Source organism: Mustela putorius, unplaced genomic scaffold, assembly GCF_011764305.1.
Source record: "Mustela putorius furo isolate JIRA1106 unplaced genomic scaffold, ASM1176430v1.1 tig00537227_pilon_pilon_pilon, whole genome shotgun sequence".
Lineage (NCBI taxonomy): Eukaryota > Metazoa > Chordata > Mammalia > Carnivora > Mustelidae > Mustela > Mustela putorius.
Genome location: NW_025422368.1, coordinates 813,706 through 834,349, shown reverse-complemented (window position 1 = coordinate 834,349; position 20,644 = coordinate 813,706). Strand labels below are relative to the sequence as shown.

Genomic DNA, 20,644 nt, shown 5'->3' with positions numbered 1-20,644 from the left:
ATTTGAATCTCTCTGATGGCTAGTGATGATGAACATGTTTTCATGTGTCTGATAGTCATATGTCTTCTTTGGAGAAGTGTCTGTTCATACCTTCTGCCCAGTTTTTGAAATGATTGTCTGCTTTATGTGTGTTGAGTTTGAGGAGTTTTTTATAGATCCTAGATATCAACCTTTTGTCTGTACTGTCATTTGAAAACCTTCATTATTATAGTCATATTTTTTTCTTCATTGTATCTAACATTATTTTTTGTATACACATAGGGTTTTTTCTTCTAAAAAATTTCTAGATACAACTTCTAATAGATCAAAATACATCCTAAATCTGGCAGAGGGCATTGTTTTAGTCTTCATCCTGAGCCAATTCTCTCCACTTTCTTTTTTCTTTATTCTCCCAAGCAAATTATCTTATCAACTCCTTTTTTAGAAATTCAAAAAATTTTTTTTCATTTTTATATTCATATTCCATCCTTTCATTGTGTTTACCCTTATGTGTTTTTCATCCTTTAAAATTTTGGGAGGAAGTTTCTTCTAAGAGAACAAAATACTCCCAAAACTAAGTGAGTGACCCTGTTCTAGTCACCAGTATAATATATATTTTTTCTTTTTATATATTTTATTTGTTTTCTTTTTTCTTTTTTTTTTTATGACCTTCTTTTTACCCCCTTTCTCCTCCCCCCAAAATTTGGGGTCTCTTCTGATTTGGTTAAAGCACATTTTCCTAGGGTCTTTTCCAACCTTTTTGTATTTTATTTGCTTCTTCATATATTCTTAGGTGGATAAAAAGACAAGGTGGAAAAACTCAGCACAAAAAAAAGAACAAGAGACAGTACCATAGGCTAGGGACATAATCAATATGGACTTTGGTAATATGTCAGATCTAGAGTTCAGAATGATGTTCTCAAGGTGCTAGCTGGGCTTGAAAAAAGCATGGAAGATATTAGAGAAACCCTGTCCAGAGCAATAAAAACACTTCTGGAGAAATAAAAGAACAAAAATCCAACCAAGTTGAAATTAAAAAAAAAAAAGGTATTAATGAAGTGCAATAAAAAATGGAGGGTCTTACTGCTAGGATAAATGAGACAGAAGAGAGAATTAGTGATATAGAAGATCAAATGACAGAGAATAAAGAAGCTGAGAAGAAGAGAGACAAACAACTACTGGACCACGAGGGGAGAATTCAAGAGATAAGTGATACCAAAAGATGAAACAACATTAGAATATTTGTGATTCCAGAAGAAAAAGAAAGAGAGAAGGGAGCAGAAAGGATGTTGGAGAGAATTATTTTCGAAAATTTCCCTGATATGGCAAAGGTAACAAGCATCAAAATCCAAAAGGTGCAGAGAACACCTCCTCAAAATCAGTAAGAATAGGTCCACACTCTGTCATCTAATAGTGAAATTTACATATCTTAGCGACAAAGAGAAAATCCTGAAAGCAGTCCGGGACAAGAAGTCTGTTACATACAATGGTAAAAATATTAGATTGGCAGTGGACTTATCCACAGAGACCTGGAAGGCCAGAAAGAACTGGCATGATATATTGAAAGCACTAAATGAGAAAAACATGCAGCCAAGAATACTATATCCAGCTAGATTATCATTGAAAATAGAAGGAGATATAAAAAGCTTCCAGGACAAACAAAAACTAAAAGAATTTGTAAACACCAAACCAACTCTACAGGAAATATTGAAAGTGGTCCTCTAAGTAAAGAGAGACCCTAAAAGTAGTATATCAGAAAGGAACAGAGACAATATATAGTAATAGTCACCTTACAGACAAACAATGGCACTAAATTCATATCTCTCAATAGTTACCCTGAGTATAAATGGGCTAAATGCCCCAATCAAGATACAGGCTATCAGAATGGATAAAAAAACAAAATCCATCCACATGCTGCCTACAAGAAAATCATTTTAGACCCAAAGACACCTCCAGATTTAAAGTGAGGGGATGGAGAACAATTTACCATGCTAATGGACATCAAAAGAAAGCTGGGGTGGCAATCCTTATATCAGATCAATTAGATTTTAAGCCAAAGACTATAATAAGAGATGATGAAGGACACTATATCATACTCAAAGGGTCTGTCCTACAAAAAGATCTAACAATTTTAAATATCTATGCTCCTAACATGGAAGAGCCAACTATATAAACCAATTAATAACAAAATCAAAGAAACACATCAACAATAATACAATAAGAGGGGACTTTAACACTCCCCCTCACTGAAATGGACAGATCATCCAAGAAAAAGATCAAAAGAAAATAAAAGCTTTAAATGACACACTGAACAAGATGGACATCACAGATATATTCAGAACATTCCATCCCAAAGCAACAGAATAGACATTCTTCTCTAGTGCACATGGAACATTCTCCAGAATGGATCACATCCTGGGTCATAAATCAGGTTTCAATCAGTTTCAAAAGGTTGGGATCATTCCCTGCATATTTTCAGACCACAATGTTCTGAAGCTAGAACTCAATCACAAGAGAAAATTTGGAAAGAACCCAAATACATGGAGACTAAAGAGCATCCTTCTAAAGAATGAATGGGTCGGAGTGCCTGGGTGGCTCTGTGGGTTAAGTAATGCCTTTGCCTTCAGCTCAGGTAATGATCCCAGGGTCCTGGGATCAAGCCCTGCATCGAGGTCTCTGCTCAGTGGGGAGCCTGCTTTTCCTTCCTCTCTTTCTGCCTTCTTGTGATCTCTTTCTGTTCAAACAAATAAATAAAGTCTTAAAAAAAAAAAAGAATGAATGGGTCAACTAGAAAATTAAAGAAGAATTGAAAAAATTCATGGAAACAAATGATAATGAAAAAACAATGGTTCAAAATCTGTGGGACACAGCAAAGGCGGTCCTGAAAGGAAAATATATAGTGTAGGGATAGAGGGTACATACCTCAATATCATCAAAACTATCTATGAAAAACCCACTGCAAATGTCATTCTCAATGGAGAAAAACTGAGAGCTATTCCGCTAAGGTCAGGAACACAGCAAGGATGTCCATTACCACCACTGCTATTCAACATAGAACTAGAAGTCCTGGCCTCAGCAACCAGACTACAAAAAGAAATTTAAAATATCCAAATTGGCAAAGAAGTCAAACTATCACTCTTTGCAGATGATAGAATACTGTATGTGAAAAACCCAAAAGACTCCACTCCTAATCTTCTAGAACTCATATAGGAATTCAGTAAAGTGTCAGTATATAAAATCAATGCACAGAAAACAGTTGCATTTCTTTATACCTACAATAAGACAGAAGAAAGAGAAATTAAGGAGTCAATCCCATTTACAATCGCAGCCAAAATCATAAAATACATAGAATAAACCTAACCAAAGAGGCAAAGAATCTATACTCAGACAACTATAAAGTACTCATGAAAGAAATTGAGGAAGACATAAAGAAATGGAAAAATCTTACATGCTCCTGGATTAGAAGAACAAAAATTGTGAAAATGTCTATGGTACCTAAAGCAATCTACACATTTAATGCTATCCCTAACAAAATCCCATCTATTTTTTTCTAAGAAATGGAGCAAATAATCCTAAAACTTATATCAAAGCAGAAAATACCTCGAAGAGCCAAAGGAATGTTGAAAAACAAAGCTAAAGTTGGTGGCATCACAATTCCAGACTTCAAGCTCTATTACAAAGCTGTCATCAGCAAGATGGTATGGTACTGGCACAAAAACAGACACATATATCAATGGAAAAGAATAGAGAGCCCAGAAATAGACCCTCAACTCTACGGTCAACTAATCTCTGACAAAGCAGGAAAGAAGTCCAATGGAAAAAAGATAGCCTCTTCAATAAATGGTGTTGGGAAAACTGAACAGCCACATGCAGAAAAATGAAATTGGACCATTTCCTTACACCACACACAAAAATAGACTCCAAATGGATGAAGGACCTCAATGTGAGAAAGGAATCCATCAAAATCCTGGAGGAGAACACAGGCATCATCCTCTTCGACCTCAGCCGCAGCAACATCTTGCTAGGAATATCACGAAAGGCAAGGGAAGCAAGGGCAAAAATGAACTATTGGGATTTCATCAAGATCAAAAGCTTTTGCACAGCAAAGGAAACAGTTAACAAAATCAAATGACAACTGACAGAATGGGAGTAGATATTTGCAAACGACATACCAGATAAAGGACTAGTGTTCAAAATCTATAAAGAACTTAGCAAACTCAACACCCAAAGAACAAATAATCCAATCAAGAAATGGGCAGAGGATATGAACAGACATTTCGGCAAAAAAAGACATCCAGATGGCCAACAGACACATGAAAAAGTGCTCCATATCACTAGGCATCAGGGAAATACAAATCAAAACCACAATGAGATATCACCTCACACCAGTCAGAATGGCTAAAATCAACAAGTCAGGAAATGACAGATGCTGGCAAGGATACGGAGAAAGGGGAACCCTCCTACAATGTTGGTGGGAATGCAAGCTGGTGCAACCACTCTGGAAAACAGCATGGAGATTCCTCAAGAAGTTGAAAATAGAACTACTCCGTGACCCAGCAATTGCACTACTGGGTATTTACCCAAAGATACAAACGTAATGATCCAAAGGGGCACGTGCACCCGAATGTTTATAGCAGCAATGTCCACAATAGCCAAACTATGGAACGAAGCTAGATGTCCATCAACAGATGAATGGATAAAGAAGCTGTGGTATATATATATACAATGGAATACTATGCAGCCATCAAAAGAAATGAAATCTTGCCATTTGTGACAATGTGAATGGAACTAGAGGGTATTATGCTTAGTGAAATAAGTCAAGCGGAGAAAGACAACTATCATATGATCTCCCTGATATGAGGAAGGGGAGATGCAATGTGGGGGATTTGGGGATAGAAAAAAAATAAATGAAACAAGATGGGATTGGGAGGGAGACAAACCATAAGAGACTCTGAATCTCACAAAGCAAACTGAGGTTTGCCAGGGAGAGGAGGATAGGGAGCGGGTGGTGGGGTTATGGGCATTGGGGAGGGTATGTGCTATGGTGAGTGCTGTGAAGTGTGTAAACCTGGCGATTCACAGACCTGTACCCCTGGGGCTAATAATATATTATATGTTTATTAAAATTTTTTTATTTATTAAAAAAATTCCACAACATTCCTAAAACTTGTAAAAGATGATGATGATGATTCTATAATTGTTCTCAAGTATATAAATTTCACAACATTGCTAAAACATGTAAAAAATTATGATGGTTATAATAGTAGAACAACCTCCATCAGAAAGAATGAATACCCAACTTTTGTAGCAACATGGACGGTACTGGAAGAGATGATGCTGAGTGAAATAAGTCAAGCAGAGAGAGTCAATTATCATATGGTTTCACTTATTTGTGGAGCATAACAAATAGCATGGAGGACAAGGGGAGTTAGAGAGGAGATGGGAGCTGGGGGAAATTGGAAGGGGAGGTGAACCATGAGAGACTATGGACTCTGAAAAACAATCTGAGGGTTTTGAAGGGGCAGGGGGTGGGAGGTTGGGGGAACCAGGTGGCGGGTATTAGAGAGGGCACAGATTGCATGGAGCACTGGGTGTGGTGCAATAATAATGAATACTGTTATGCTGAAAATAAATTTTTGAAAATTAGAAGGAAAAAAATAAAAAAAAATAAAAAATAATAGTAGTATATACTACCATTAATTTCATACTTTTTTGTGCTAAAAGCTTGAGTTATAGGAAGTAATTCTTACATCTATGGAATGAAGGAGCTTATTAGATGTTATCCATTAGGTCTTAAAACCATTCAAGGCCCTCTTAAAACCTGTGTTCATTCACAGTACATTGACTCACCCTGGGCTGTCTGATATCAGAAGCAATGATAATAACCTTGTTCTTAGAAATGTATATTATAAATAGATCAATTATTTACTAAATGCAATCCTACTAAAATGCAAATAAGGATTTTTTTAATGAAAATTAATTCTGAAATTCTCTGTAATAAGTATATTGGCTGAGATATTTTTGAAAGAATACGTAGTCCTATGAGGCATTAAAACTTATTATACAACAAGCATGTGATACCAGCATAAAATCAATAAGCAAATCTGTGGAACAAAAATACCTTGATCCTATAGAACATTCTATGCTTACTAGATCATATGCATAAAATGTACTATAGGATCACAATACTAAACTTCGTAAACCAACAGAAATTATTATTGTTAAATGTTGATGTAATTTGAGCCCTCTTGAGTAATATTTTACAAAAACACCAGCAGTTTCGTGATGCTGATATAGCTTGGCTGTGCATCCTATCAAAAGTATCTATAGGACTTATTTCCTGAAGCAAAAGTAGCAAATTGGAAATGAGGTATCAGTTTACTTTTATAAAAGATTTTATTTATTTATATGAGAAAGAGAGAACAAGCAGGATGAGGGGTAGAGGGAGAAGTAGGCTCTCCACTGAGCAGGGAGCTCAACCCATTACTCCATTCTAGGACCCTCGGATCATGACCTGAGCTAAAAGCAGACATTTAACTGAGTCACCTATGCATCCTCACTTGTTTTTAATTATCTGCAGTTGAGTGTTAAATTGAACTACAACATCTGGGGAAATATTGAAGTTTTAGAAGTACATCACCTTCTGCCATTTTTTTTTTATTCCAGTGTAGTTAACATATAGTGTTATGTTAATTTCAGGTGCAAAATCTAGTGATTCAGCAATTCCATGTATTACTCAATGCTCATCAAGTGTACCTTTAATCCCCTTCATTTATTTCACCCTCACCACCCAATCCACCTCTCTTCTAACCAGCATTTTGTTCCCTGTAGTTAAGAATCTGTTCCTTGGTTCGCCCTTTTTTTTTTTCTTTTGGCCATTTGTTTTGTTTCTTAAATTATACACATGAGTGCAATCATACATTTGTCTTTCTCTGACTGACTTAATTCACTTAGTATTATTTCCTCTAGATCCATCCATGACATTTCAAATGGCAAGAATTCATTCTTTTTTATGGCTGAATATATACATCATACACACACACACACACACACACACACACACCTGTGTGTGTGTGTATATATATATATATATATATATATATAAAATCACTTCTCCTTTATTTATTCACCAGTCAATAGACATTGGAGCTCTTTCTGTAATTTGGATATTGTTGATAATGCTACTATAAACACTAGGGTGCATGCATCCCTTTAATCTAGTATTTTTGTACTATTTGGGTAAATACCTAGTAGTACAATTGCTGGATTGTAGGGTAACTATATTTTTAACTTTTTGAGAAAACATCATATTGTTTTCCAGAGTACCTGCAGCAATTTGCATTGCCACCAACAGAGTAAAAGGGTTCCCATTTCTCTGCATCCTCACCAACACCTATTATTTCTTTTGTTGTTAGTTTTAGCTGTTCTGACAGATGTGAGGTGATATCTTATTGTGGTTTTAATTTGTATTTGATTTCTCTGATAATGAGTGATGTTGAGCATCTTTTCATGCATCAGCCATTTGCATGTCTTCTTTGGAAAAATGTTTAATCATGTCTTCTTAACTGGATTAACTTCTTAACCCATTTATTAACTTGATTATTTGGTTTTTGAGTGTTGAATTTGATAAGTTCTTTATGGATTTTGGATACCAACCCTTTGTCAGATATGTCATTTGCAAATATCTTTTTCCATTCAGTAGATTTTTAGTTTTATCGATTTTTTTTTCCTTCACTGTGAAGAAGCTTTTTATTTTGAAGAAGTTCCAATAGTTTGTTCTTGCTTTTGTTTCCCTTGCCTCAAAAGAGGTATCTAGTAAGAAGTTGCTACTGTCAATGTCAAAGAAGTTGTAGCCTGTTTTCTCCTCTAGGATTTTAATGGTCTCCTGTCCCACATTTAGATCTTTCAACTATTTTGAATTTACTTTTTTGTATAGTATAAGAAAATAGTCCAGTTTCATTCTTTTGCATGTTGCTATTCAGTTTTCTGAACATTATTTGTTGAAGAGACTGATTTTTTTTTTTCCATTGGATATTCTTTCCCGCTTTGTCATAGATTAATTGGCCATATAGTTGCATGGGTTTCCTATTCTGTTCTAGTGATCTGTTTATTTTTGTACAAAGTACAATATCCTTTCATGATAAAAACCCTCAACAAAGCAAGGATAGAGGGAACATATCTCAACATCACAAAGGCCAGGTAGACAAACTCAATCTAATATCATCCTCAATGGAGAAAAGCTGACAGCTTTTCCTCTACAGTCAGGAAAAAGACAGGGAGGTACAATCTGACCACTGGTATTGAACACAATAGTGGAAGTCCTAGCTACAGCAATCAGACACCAAAAAATAAAATAAATAAAGTAAAACAAAATAATAAAATTTTTTAAAAAGGCAACCAAATTGGGAAGGAAGAAGTTAAACGTTTGGCATTTGCAGATGAAATGATAGTCTCTGTAGAAAACCAAAAGACTGTGTTAGAACTAATACATGAATTCAACAAAGCCACAGGATTCAAAATCAATGAACATAAATCTGTTGCATTTCTATATACCAACAATGATTTGCTTGTGTGTAATGTCTCTCCTCCACCCCTGCTACTTTGACAATGTCTCTTTTTTGCTCATTTTCAGAATTTTATTCTGATGTGCTTTATTTTGTTCTCTATCTATGGGATTTCTCTGTATCTATCAATGGGATTTTGCTCACTTTCTTGCATCTTTGTGGTCAGGTTTGTCATCAAATATGAAAAAAAATTTTGCCCATTATATTTTACATTATCTTTCTGGCCTTTTTCTTCCAGTTACATGTAAATATTTTCTCAGGTGTCACTGAATGCCTGTTTATTATTTTTCCTTTTTAACTCAGTCTTAGGCTTCATTTGTTTCTATTGCTATATATTCAAGTTTAAAATCTTTTCCTCCTAATTTGTTTCCTTTTCTCAAGAATTACAGTCATTCACTGCTTATTATACAATCTCTGAAAATAGTCAGTTCATATATATTCTCCAGAGTTTAGTTTTTTTGTCACTGAAGGCAAACCTTCTCAGTGTTGTTCTTTCATGAGTGAATATGGAAACATCTTAAATTCGTTATTTTTTTTAAATAATAAATGGCATTTACATTGGTAGTGTAAACATACAGTTCAGTGATATTTTATTATTCTTTATATATTGACATATTTTAAATATTCTCTATAAATTTTTGAAGATAAATTTATGAGACAGATTTACCTATAATTTTTATTTTAATTTCTATTGAGACTTACAACTCAAATACAGCTAGGAAATATTGTCTTTATGCTGATTCTTGTTTATATAAGAATGATCTTGTTTCTTTTCTTAAGATTTGCTTATTTATTTTAGAAAGAGAGAGAGCATGCACATGAGTGGGGGGATAAAAAGAGTGAGAGAGAATCTCAAGCAGACTCCATGATGAGCACAGAGCCCTATGTGGGGTTCAATCTATGACCCTGAGATCATAACCTGAGTGGAAATCAAGAGTTAGATGCTTTAGCAACTGAGTCATCTAGGTTCCCCAATCTTGTTTCTTCAATGATGTTTCATAGTAAACACTAGTAAAGTAAATTAGAAAAGAATCTTTCCTCATGGGAAGATTATTATTAAAACTTAATTTCTAGGGATGCCTGCGTGGCTCAGTGGGTTAAAGCCTCTGCCTTTGGCTCAGGTCATGATCCCAGAGTCCTGGAATCGAGCCCCGCGTCGGGATCTCTGCTAGGCAGGGGTCCTGCTTCTTTTCCTCTCTCTCTGCCTCTCTCTCTGCCTACTTGTGATCTCTTTTTCAGTCAAAAAAATAAATAAAATCTTAAAAAAAAATACTTGATTTCTATAGATATTTTCAAATTTATATTTCTCCTTTATACATCATCTTGATCTATTCAAAATATCTTTATTTTAAAAGATCATCCATTTTTGGTAAAAATATTCTTTATTATACAGCTGAACCCCTGAGCACAGGTTAGGAACATAGAACTCCCATACAGTTTAAATCTGCATATAATTCTTTATTCTATAAAAATTTAACTACTAATAAGTTGCTGTTGACCATAAGCCTTCTGATAATATAGTTTATTAACATATATTTGTCTGTTATATGTATTTTATGCTGTTTTTATAATAAAATAAGCTGGAAAAAAGAAAATATTTTTAAGAAAATCATAAGGAAGAGGCAGTACATTTACAGCATTGTACTGTATTTATTGAAAAAAAATTTGCATTGAAGTGGACCCATGCAATTTGAACCCATATTGTTCAAGGGTCATCTATATATATATTTTTTTAAATATCAGAAGGATCTGTAGTGCCATCCCCTTTTCATTTCCGATACTTGTCATTCAATTTTGCTATTTTTCTAATGTAACATTTGCCATGGGTTTTTTTTCTTCTTACAATTTTATTTATTTATTTGAAAGCCAGAGATCGCAAGCAGGCAGAGAGGCAGGCAGAGAGAGAGAGAGATGGAAGCAGGCTCCCTGCTGAGCACAGAGTCTGATACGGGGCTCAATCCCAGGACTCTGGGATCATGACCTGAGCCGAAGACAGAGGCTTTAATCCACTGAGCCACCCAGGTACCCCATGTTTGCCAGGGTTTTAAACATCTTACTAGTCTTTCCAAGAATCAGTGGTAAGCTATGTGATCACCTCATACCTGTCAGAATGGCTAAAATCAAAAACAAGAAATAAGTGTTGATGAGGATGTAGAAAAAAAGAGACCCTAAGCACTGTTGGTGGGAATGCAAAGTGGTGCATCCACTGTGGAAAACAGTATGGAGATTCCTCAGAAAGTTAAAATAGAACTACCTTATAACCCAGTAATTTCTCATCTTGTTATTTAACCAAAAATACTAAAACACTGATTCAAAGGGATACATGAACCCCCATGTTTATTGCGCCATTATATACAATAGCCAAATTGTGAGAGTAGTCCAATTGTTCATCAATAGATGAATGGATGAAGATGTGGTCTATGTACACAACAGAATATTACTCAACCATTTCATAAAGAATGAAATCTTGCCATTTGCAACGACATGGATGGAGCTAGAGAATATAATGCTAAGTGAAGTAAGTCAGTGAAAGAAAGACAAATACACTATGATTTCACTCATATGTGGAATTTAAGAAACAATACTACTTTAAAAAGGGGGGTGCCTCCGTGGCTCAGTGGGTTAAAGCCTCTGCCTTTGGCTTGTATTGTGATCCCATGGTCCTGAGATCGAGCACCACATTGAGTTCTCTGCTCAGCGGGGAGCCTGCCTCCCCTCTCTCTCTCTATCTGCCTGCCTCTGCCTACTTTTCATCTCTGTCTGTCAAATAAATAAATAAAATCTTTTTAAAAAAATGAAAGAAAGAATACTAATAGGCAAGGAAAAAAGAGAAAGACAAACCAAGAAACAGACTCTTTTTTATATAAATTTATTTATTTTCTGAAAAACAGTATTCATTATTTTTTCACCACACCCAGTGCTCCATGCAATCCGTGCCCTCCATAATACCCACCACCCGGTACCCCAACCTCCCACCCCACCCCACCACTTCAAATCCCTCAGATTGTTTTTTGGAGTCCATAGTCTCTCATGGTTCACCTCCCCTTCCAATTTCTCCCAACTCCATTCTCCTCTCTAAAACCCCTTGTCCTCCATGCTATTTGTTATGCTATAGCATAGCATAAGTGAGACCATATGATAATTGACTCTCTCTGCTTGACTTATTTCACTCAGCATCATCTCTTCCAGTCCCATCCATGTTGCTACAAAAGTTGGGTATTCATCCTTTCTGATGGGGGCATAATACTCCACAGTGTATATGGACCACATCTTCCTTATCCATTCGTCCGTTGAAGGGCATCTTGGTTCTTTCCACGGTTTGGCGACCGTGGCCATTGCTGCTATAAACATTGGGATACAGATGGCCCTTCTTTTCACTACATCTGTATCTTTGGGGTAAATACCCAGGAGTGCAATGGCAGGGTCATAGGGAAGCTCTATTTTTAATTTCTTGAGGAATCTCCACACTGTTCTCCAAAGAGGCTGTCCGTTAACTCCTGATTCCATCATAAAGACTGCAAGAGTATATCTCACATCTATTGAACGCAAATCAATCACTTTAATTAAGCTAAGCCCTTTCTAGATTGGTGGGCTACCATCCCACGAAACTTTAGTTAACAGCTAAATACCCTAATCAACTGGCTTCAATCTACTTCTCCCGCCACAAAGAAAAAAAAAGGAGGGAGAAGCCCCGGCAGGGTTGAAGCTGCTTCTTTGAATTTGCAATTCAATGTGATATTGCACTACAGAGCTTGGCAAAAAGGGGAATTAAACCCTATTCTTAGATTTACAGCCTAATGCCCTTGTCAGCCATTTTACCTATGTTCATAAATCGATGATTATTCTCCACTAATCACAAAGACATTGAAACCCTTTACCTCTTGTTTGGTGCATGAGCCGGAATGGTAGGAACTGCTCTCAGTCTATTAATCCGTGCTGAACTAGGTCAACCCGGCGCTCTGCTAGGAGATGACCAGATTTACAATGTAATCGTAACTACTCACGCATTTGTAATACTTTTCTTTATAGTAACACCTATCATGCCCGGAGGCTTTGGGAACTGACTTATCCCTCTAATAATCAGTGCACCTGATATGGCATTCCCATGAATAAATAACATAAGCTTCTGCCTCCTACCCCCCTCTTTCCTCCTCCTATTAGCCTCTTCCATGGTAGAAGCAGGTGCAGGAACAGGATGAATTGTATATCCCCCTTTAGAAGGAAACCTAGCACATGCAGGAGCATCCGTAGACCTAACAATTTTCTCTCTACACTTAGCGGGTGTCTCATCTATTCTAGGATCCATCAACTTTATCACTACTATTATCAACATAAAACCACCCTCTATGTCACAATACCAAACTCCCCTATTTGTATGATCTGTTTTAATTACAGCCATACTCCTACTTCTATCCTTACCAGTCTTGGCAGCCGGTATTACCATACTACTCACAGATCGGAACCTGAACACTACTTTCTTTGATCCAGCTGGAGGATCATCCTATACCAACAATCTGTTTTGATTTTTTGGACACCCAGAAGTATACATCTTAATTCTTCCAGGATTTGGTATTATTTCACACGTTGTAACATACTACTCAGGAAAAAAGAACCTTTTGGTTACATAGGAATAGTATGAGCAATAATATCAATTGGTTTCCTAGGATTCATCGTATGAGCCCACCATATATTTACTGTAGGCCTAGATGTCGACACACGAGCATACTTCACCTCAGCTATTATAATTATCGCTATTCCCACAGGAGTAAAATTATTTAGCTGACTGGCTACCCTGCCAAAGGAAATATCAAATGATCCCCCGCTATACTATGGGCCTTAGGGTTTATCTTTCTATTTACAGTGGGTGTTTTAATGGGCATTGTACTATCAAACTCATCACTAGACATCATTCTTCACGATACATATTATGTAGTAACACATTTCCACTACGTTCTTTCAATAGGGGCAGTATTTGCAATCATAGACGGATTCGTCCACTGATTCCCACTATTCACAGGCTACACCCTAAATGATATCTGAGCAAAAATCCATTTTACAATTATATTTGTAGGAGTAAACACAACATTCTTTCCTCAACACTTCCTAGGCCTATCAGGTATGCCTCGACGCTACTCTGACTACCCAGATGCTTACACAACATGAAACACAGTATCTTCCATGGGCTCATTCATTTCATTAACAGCAGTAATACTGATAATCTTCATGATCTGAGAAGCCTTTGCATCCAAACGAGAAGTGCTGACAGTAGAACTAACTTCAACAAACATCTAATGATTGCATGGATGTCCTCCTCCATACCATACATTCAAGGAACCAACCTATGTATTATCAAAATAAGAAAGGAAAGAATCGAACCCCCTAAAACTGGTTTCAAGCCAATGTCATAACCACTATGTCTTTCTCGATAAGAGGTATTAGTAAAAATTATATGACTTTGTCAAAGTCAAATTATAGGTGAAAGTCCTTTATATCTCTATGGCGTATCCTTTCCAAATAGGCCTCCAAGATGCAACCTCCCCTATCATAGAAGAACTACTACGCTTTCATGATCATATATTAATGATCGTATTCTTAATTAGTTCTCTCATTCTCTACATTATTTCAGTAATGTTAACCACCAAACTCACACATACTAGCACCATAGATGCTCAAGCAGTTGAAACGATCTGAACCATCTTGCCTGCTATTATTCTAATTCTGATTGCTTTACCTTCACTACGAATCCTCTATATGATAGACGAAATTAATAACCCCTCCTTAACCATAAAGACTATAGGCCACCAATGATATTGAAACTATGAGTATACAGATTACGAAGATTTAAACTTTGACTCCCACATGATCCCAACTCAAGAGCTAAAACCCAGAGAACTACGATTACTAGAAGTAGACAACCGAATAGTCCTCCCAATAGAAATAACAATTAGCATATTAATCTCTTCCGAAAACGTATTACACTCATGAGCCGTTCCATCCTTGGGATTAAAAACTGATGCTATCCCAGGGCACCTAAACCAAACTACTATTATAGTCATACGACCAGGGCTATACTACGGCCAATGCTCTGAAATATGCGGCTCTAATCACAGCTTCATACCCATTGTTCTCGAGTTAGTACCTCTATCGCACTTTGAAAAATGATCTGCCTCAAAATTATAAATTCATTGAGAAGCTAAACAGCATTAACCTTTTAAGTTAAAGATTGAGAGCGTAAACCTCTCCTCAGTGACATGCCACAACTAGATACTTCAACATGATTTATCACTATCTTATCAATAATTATCACCCTATTTTTTATATTCCAACTAAAAGTATCAAAATATAATTTTCCAGAAAACCCCGAACCAAAACTAGTGGCTACATCAAAATCTATTACACCTTGAGAAAAGAAATGAATGAAAATCTATTTTCCTCATTCATTACCCCTACAATAATAGGACTACGTATCATTATTATCATTACCATATTCCCAGGTATTATATTTCCCTCACCTAACCGACTAATTAATAACCAACTCATCTCTATTCAACAATGACTAGTACAATTAACATCAAAACAGATATTATCTTTTCACAACCAAAAAGGACAAACTTGGGCATTAATACTAATATCCCTAATCCTATTTATTGGCTCTACTAATCTATTAGGTCTCCTGCCCCACTCATTTACCCCCACTACACAACTATCTTTAAACCTAGGAATAGCCATCCCCCTATGAGCAGGCACAGTAATTACTGGTTTCCGGTATAAAACAAAAGCCTCTTTAGCCCATTTCCTACCGCAAGGAACACCACTACCCCTAATTCCCATACTTATCATCATCGAAACTATTAGCCTATTCATTCAACCCATAGCCCTGGCCGTAGGATTAACAGCCAATATTACCGCAGGCCACTTATTAATTCACCTAATTGGAGGAGCTACTCTAGCCCTAATAAACATTAGTACCATTACAGCAATAATTACTTTCACTATCCTTGTCCTCCTAACCATCCTAGAATTTGCAGTAGCCCTTATCCAGGCCTATGTCTTCACCTTGTTAGTAAGCCTATATTTACATGACAACACTTAATGACCCACCAAACACACTCATATCACATAGTCAACCCAAGCCCATGACCCCTGACAGAAGCCCTTTCTGCCCTACTCACAACATCAGGACTAGTAATGTGATTCCATTATAACTCACTATCCCTTCTAACCCTATGTACTACAGCTAACATACTGACTGTATATCAATGATGACGAGACATTGTCCGAGAAGAAACATTCCAAGGCCACCACACTCCTACTGTCCAAAAAGCCTTACGATACGGAATAATTCTCTTCATTACATCAGAACTTTTCTTCTTTGCAGGCTTCTTCTGAGCTTTCTACCATTCAAGCCTAGCACCAACCCCTGAGCTAGGAGGGTGTTGACCACCCACAGGCATTACACCTCTAAACCCCCTAGAAGTACCATTACTCAACACCTTGGTTCTCCTAGCCTCTGGAGTCTCTATTACTTGAGCCCACCATAGCCTAATAGAAGGAAACCACAAACACATGTTCCAAGCCCTATATATTACAATCTCCCTAGGCTTATATTTCACCCTTTTACAAGCCTCAGAATACTACGAGGCCCCATTCACAATCTCTGATGGAATCTATGGTTCCACATTTTTTATAGCCACAGGATTCCATGGCCTTCACGTCATCATCAGATCTACCTTTCTCATTGTATGCTTCCTACGACAGTTAAACTACCACTTCACATCTAGCCACCATTTCGGATTCGAAGCAGCTGCCTAATATTGACACTTCGTAGATGTCATATGACTATTCCTATATGTATCCATCTATTGATGAGGATCTTATTTCTCTAGTATTAATAAGTACAGTTGACTTCCAATCAACTAGTTCTGGTACAGCCCGGAGAGAAATAATAAATATAATATTAACCATACTCATCAACATATCCCTAGCATCCCTACTCATTCTAATCACATTCTGACTACCCCAGTTAAACATCTATACAGAAAAAGCAAGCCCATATGAATGTGGCTTTGACCTCCTACGATCAGCACGTCTACCCTTCTCTATAAAATTTTTCCTAGTAGCCATTACATTTCTACTATTCGACCTAGAAATTGCACTACTCCTACCACTACCATGGGCCTCACAATCAATTGACCTAAAAACTACACTCACCATAGCACTAGCACTAGTTTCCCTATTAGCCACGAGCCTGGCCTACGAATGAACTGAAGAAGGCTTAGAATGAAATGAATATGATAATTAGTTTAACAAAAACAAATGATTTTGACTCATTAGATTGTAACTCATATTACAATTATCAAAGTCCATAGTATACATCAACATTTTTCTAGCCTTTACTCTATCCTTTATGGGGCTACTCATCTACTGATCCCACCTAATATCTTCTCTTCTCTGCCTAGAAGGAATAATGCTATCCCTCTTCATCATAATAACAGTCACCATCCTAACAAACCACTTCACATTAGCTAGCATGACCCCTATCATCCTCCTTGTATTTGCAGCCTGCGAAGCAGCATTAGGTTTATCCCTACTAGTTATAATCTCTACCACATATGGAACAGACTATGTACAAAACTTAAACCTACTACAATGTTAAAAATCATCATCCCAACCATAATACTATTTCCCCAAACATGACTATCAAAACCCAGTATAATCTGAATTAACACAACAGCCCACAGCATACTAATTAGTTTAATTAGCCTAACATATCTCAACCAACTTACAGACAATAATCTAAACTTCTCACTGCTATTTTTCGCAGACTCCTTATCAGCACCCCTACTAACACTCACAACATGACTCCTTCCCCTAATGCTCATAGCAAGCCAACACCATTTATTGAAAGAAACCCTGACCCAAAAAAACTTTACATTACAATATTAATCATACTGCAACTGTTCCTAATCATAACATTCACCACCACAGAACTAATCATATTTTATATCCTATTCAAAGCCACACTCATACCAACATTAATTATCATCACCCAATGAGGCAACCAAACAGAATGACTAAACGCTGGCCTATATTTTTTATTCTATACTCTAGTAGGCTCCCTGCCCCTCCTAATTGCCCTACTATGAGAGCAAAACAACTTAGGTACCCTAAATCTCTTAATTATTCAATACTGAGCACAACCCCTACCAAATTCCTGATCCAATGCCCTATTATGACTAGCATGCATAATAGTGTTCATAGTGAAAATACCTCTATACGGCCTTCATCTATGACTCCCAAAAGCCCACGAAGAGGCCCCTATTGCAGGATCCATGGTCCTTGCCGCCGTACTTCTTAAATTAGGAGGGTACGGAATAATACGAATTACCATGCCACTAAACCCATTAACAAGCTACATAGGATACCCCTTCATAATACTATCATTATGAGGAATAATTATAACCAGCTCCATCTGCTTACACCAAACAGACCTAAAATCCTTAATTGCCTACTCCTCCATAAGCCACATAGCCCTAGTAATTATAGCTGTACTCATCCAATCACCATGAAGCTATATAGGAACAACAGCCCTAATAATTGCTCATGGTCTGACATCATCTATGCTATTCTGCCTAGCTAATTCCAACTACGCACGCATTCACAGCCGTACCATAATCCTCGCATGAGGACTACAAATACTCCTACCACTAATAGCTGCATGATGACTACTTGCCAGCTTAACTAACCTAGCCCTACCACCCACAATCAACCTAGTAGGAGAACTATTGGTAGTAATAGCCTCATTCTCATAATCCAACATCACTATTGTCCTAATAGGGGTTAACATTACCGTCACTGCCCTATACTCCCTATACATACTAATTACTACACAACGCAGAAAATACACACACCATATCAAGAATATCAAACCATCATTCACACGGGAAAACTCCCTAATAGCCCTCCACCTACTACCCCTACTTCTCCTCTCACTCAACCCTAAAATTATTTTAGGACCTATTTACTGTAAATATAGTTTAACAAAAACATTAGATTGTGAATCTAACAATAAAAGCTCAAACCTTTTTATTTACTGAAAAAGTACCACGCAAGAACTGCTAACTCATCCTCCCATGTATAAAAACATGGCTTTTTCAACTTTTAAAGGATAGTAGTAATCCATTCGTCTTAGGAACAAAAAATTGGTGCAACTCCAAATAAAAGTAATTAACCTATTTACTTCTTCAATACTTGTAACACTATTCATACTAACTCTTCCCATTATAATAACTAACACCACCATATATACCAATAAACTCTACCCTCAATACGTAAAAACCACCATTTGACATGCCTTCATAATCAGCCTAATCCCCACAATAATATTCCTTCACCTAGGACAAGACACAATAATTTCAAACTGACACTGAATTACAATCCAACAATAAAACTATCACTTAAATTTTTAAACTCGATTACTTTTCAATAAACTTTATACCACTAGCACTATTCATCACGTGATCAATTGTAGAGTTCTCAATATGATATATACACTCAGACCCCCACATCAATCGATTTTTCAAATACCTACTCCTGTTTCTCATTACCATAATAATTCTGGTTACCGCCAACAATATATTCCAACTATTCATCGGCTGAGAGAGAGTAGGTATTGTCATTATTACTTATTGGATGATGGTATGGACGAACAGACGCCAACACAGCCGCACTACAAGCCATCCTATACGACCGCAGTGGGGACGTAGGACTCATCCTAGCTATAGCCTGATTCCTAACCAACCTAAATACATGAGACTTTCAACAAATCTTCATAACTAAGCACAAAAACCTAACCATCCCTCTCATAGGCTTACTATTAGCAGCCACCGGAAAATCTGCACAATTTGGCCTTCACCCATGACTACCCTCAGCCATGGAAGGCCCAACTCCTGTATCAGCCCTACTGCACTCAAGTACAATAGTTGTAGCAGGAGTATTTCTACTAATCCGATTCCACCCCCTAATAGAACATAACAAAATAATACAAACCATCACACTATGCTTAGGAGCAATTACAACCCTATTTATAGCAATTTGTGCTTTAACACAAAATGACATCAAAAAAATTGTTGCTTTCTCCACTTCAAGCCAACTCAGACTAATAATTGTAACCATCGGCATCAACCAACCCTACCTAGCATTTCTCCATATCTGCACTCACGCATTCTTCAAAGCCATACTATTCATATGCTCCGGATCAATCATTCACAGCTTAAATGACGAACAAGACATTCAAAAAATAGGAGGACTATTCAAAGCATTAGCATTCACCACCACCTCCCTAGTTGTCGGAAGCCTAGCACTCACAGGAATACCTTTCCTAACAGGATTCTATTCCAAAGACCTAATCATCGAGACCGCCAACACGTCGTATACCAATGCCTGAGGCCTTCTAATAACCCTCGTTGCCACCTCCATAACGGCCACCTACAGCACTCAAATTATATTCTTCACGCTATTAGGACAACCCCTCTTCAACCCTATCATTACAATCAACGAGAATAATCCACTCCTAATCAATTCCATTAAACGTCTCTTATTCAGGAGTATCTTTGCAGGATTCTTAATCTCCTACAATATTACACCCACCACCACCCCACAGATAACTATGCCTCATTATCTTAAAATAATAGCTCTTACCGTAACTATCCTAGGTTTCATCCTGGCACTAGAACTTAACCTCATAATGCAGAGCCTAAAATTCAAATACCCCTCGAGCCTATTCAAATTCTCAAACATGCTGGGTTATTTCCCCACCATTATTCACCGCCTAATACCCAAAACAAATCTACTAGTAAGCCAAAAATCAGCATCAGCACTACTAGATATAATTTGACTAGAAAAAATTTTACCAAAATCCATCTCCCACTTCTAAATAAAATCTTCAATTACCATCTCAAGCCAAAAAGGTCTAATCAGACTATATTTTATATCATTCATGTTAACCCTGGGCCTCAGCCTACTAGCACTTAATTTCCACGAGTAACCTCCATAATTACCAACACCCCAATAAGAAGGGATCAACCTGTAACAATAACAAG

At 36.9% G+C, this 20,644-nt stretch overlaps 4 pseudogenes; all 4 read left to right on the top strand.

Annotated features, from left to right (window-relative positions):
- Window positions 1-12,364: 12,364 nt before the first annotated feature.
- On the top strand, window positions 12,365-13,971 carry LOC123389983 (annotated as a pseudogene).
- Window positions 13,972-14,039: 68 nt separating this feature from the next.
- On the top strand, window positions 14,040-14,705 carry LOC123389984 (annotated as a pseudogene).
- A 250-nt stretch (window positions 14,706-14,955) lies between these two features.
- On the top strand, window positions 14,956-15,636 carry LOC123390024 (annotated as a pseudogene).
- Window positions 15,637-17,875: 2,239 nt separating this feature from the next.
- Window positions 17,876-20,589, top strand: LOC123390007 (annotated as a pseudogene).
- The last annotated feature ends 55 nt before the right edge of the window (window positions 20,590-20,644 follow it).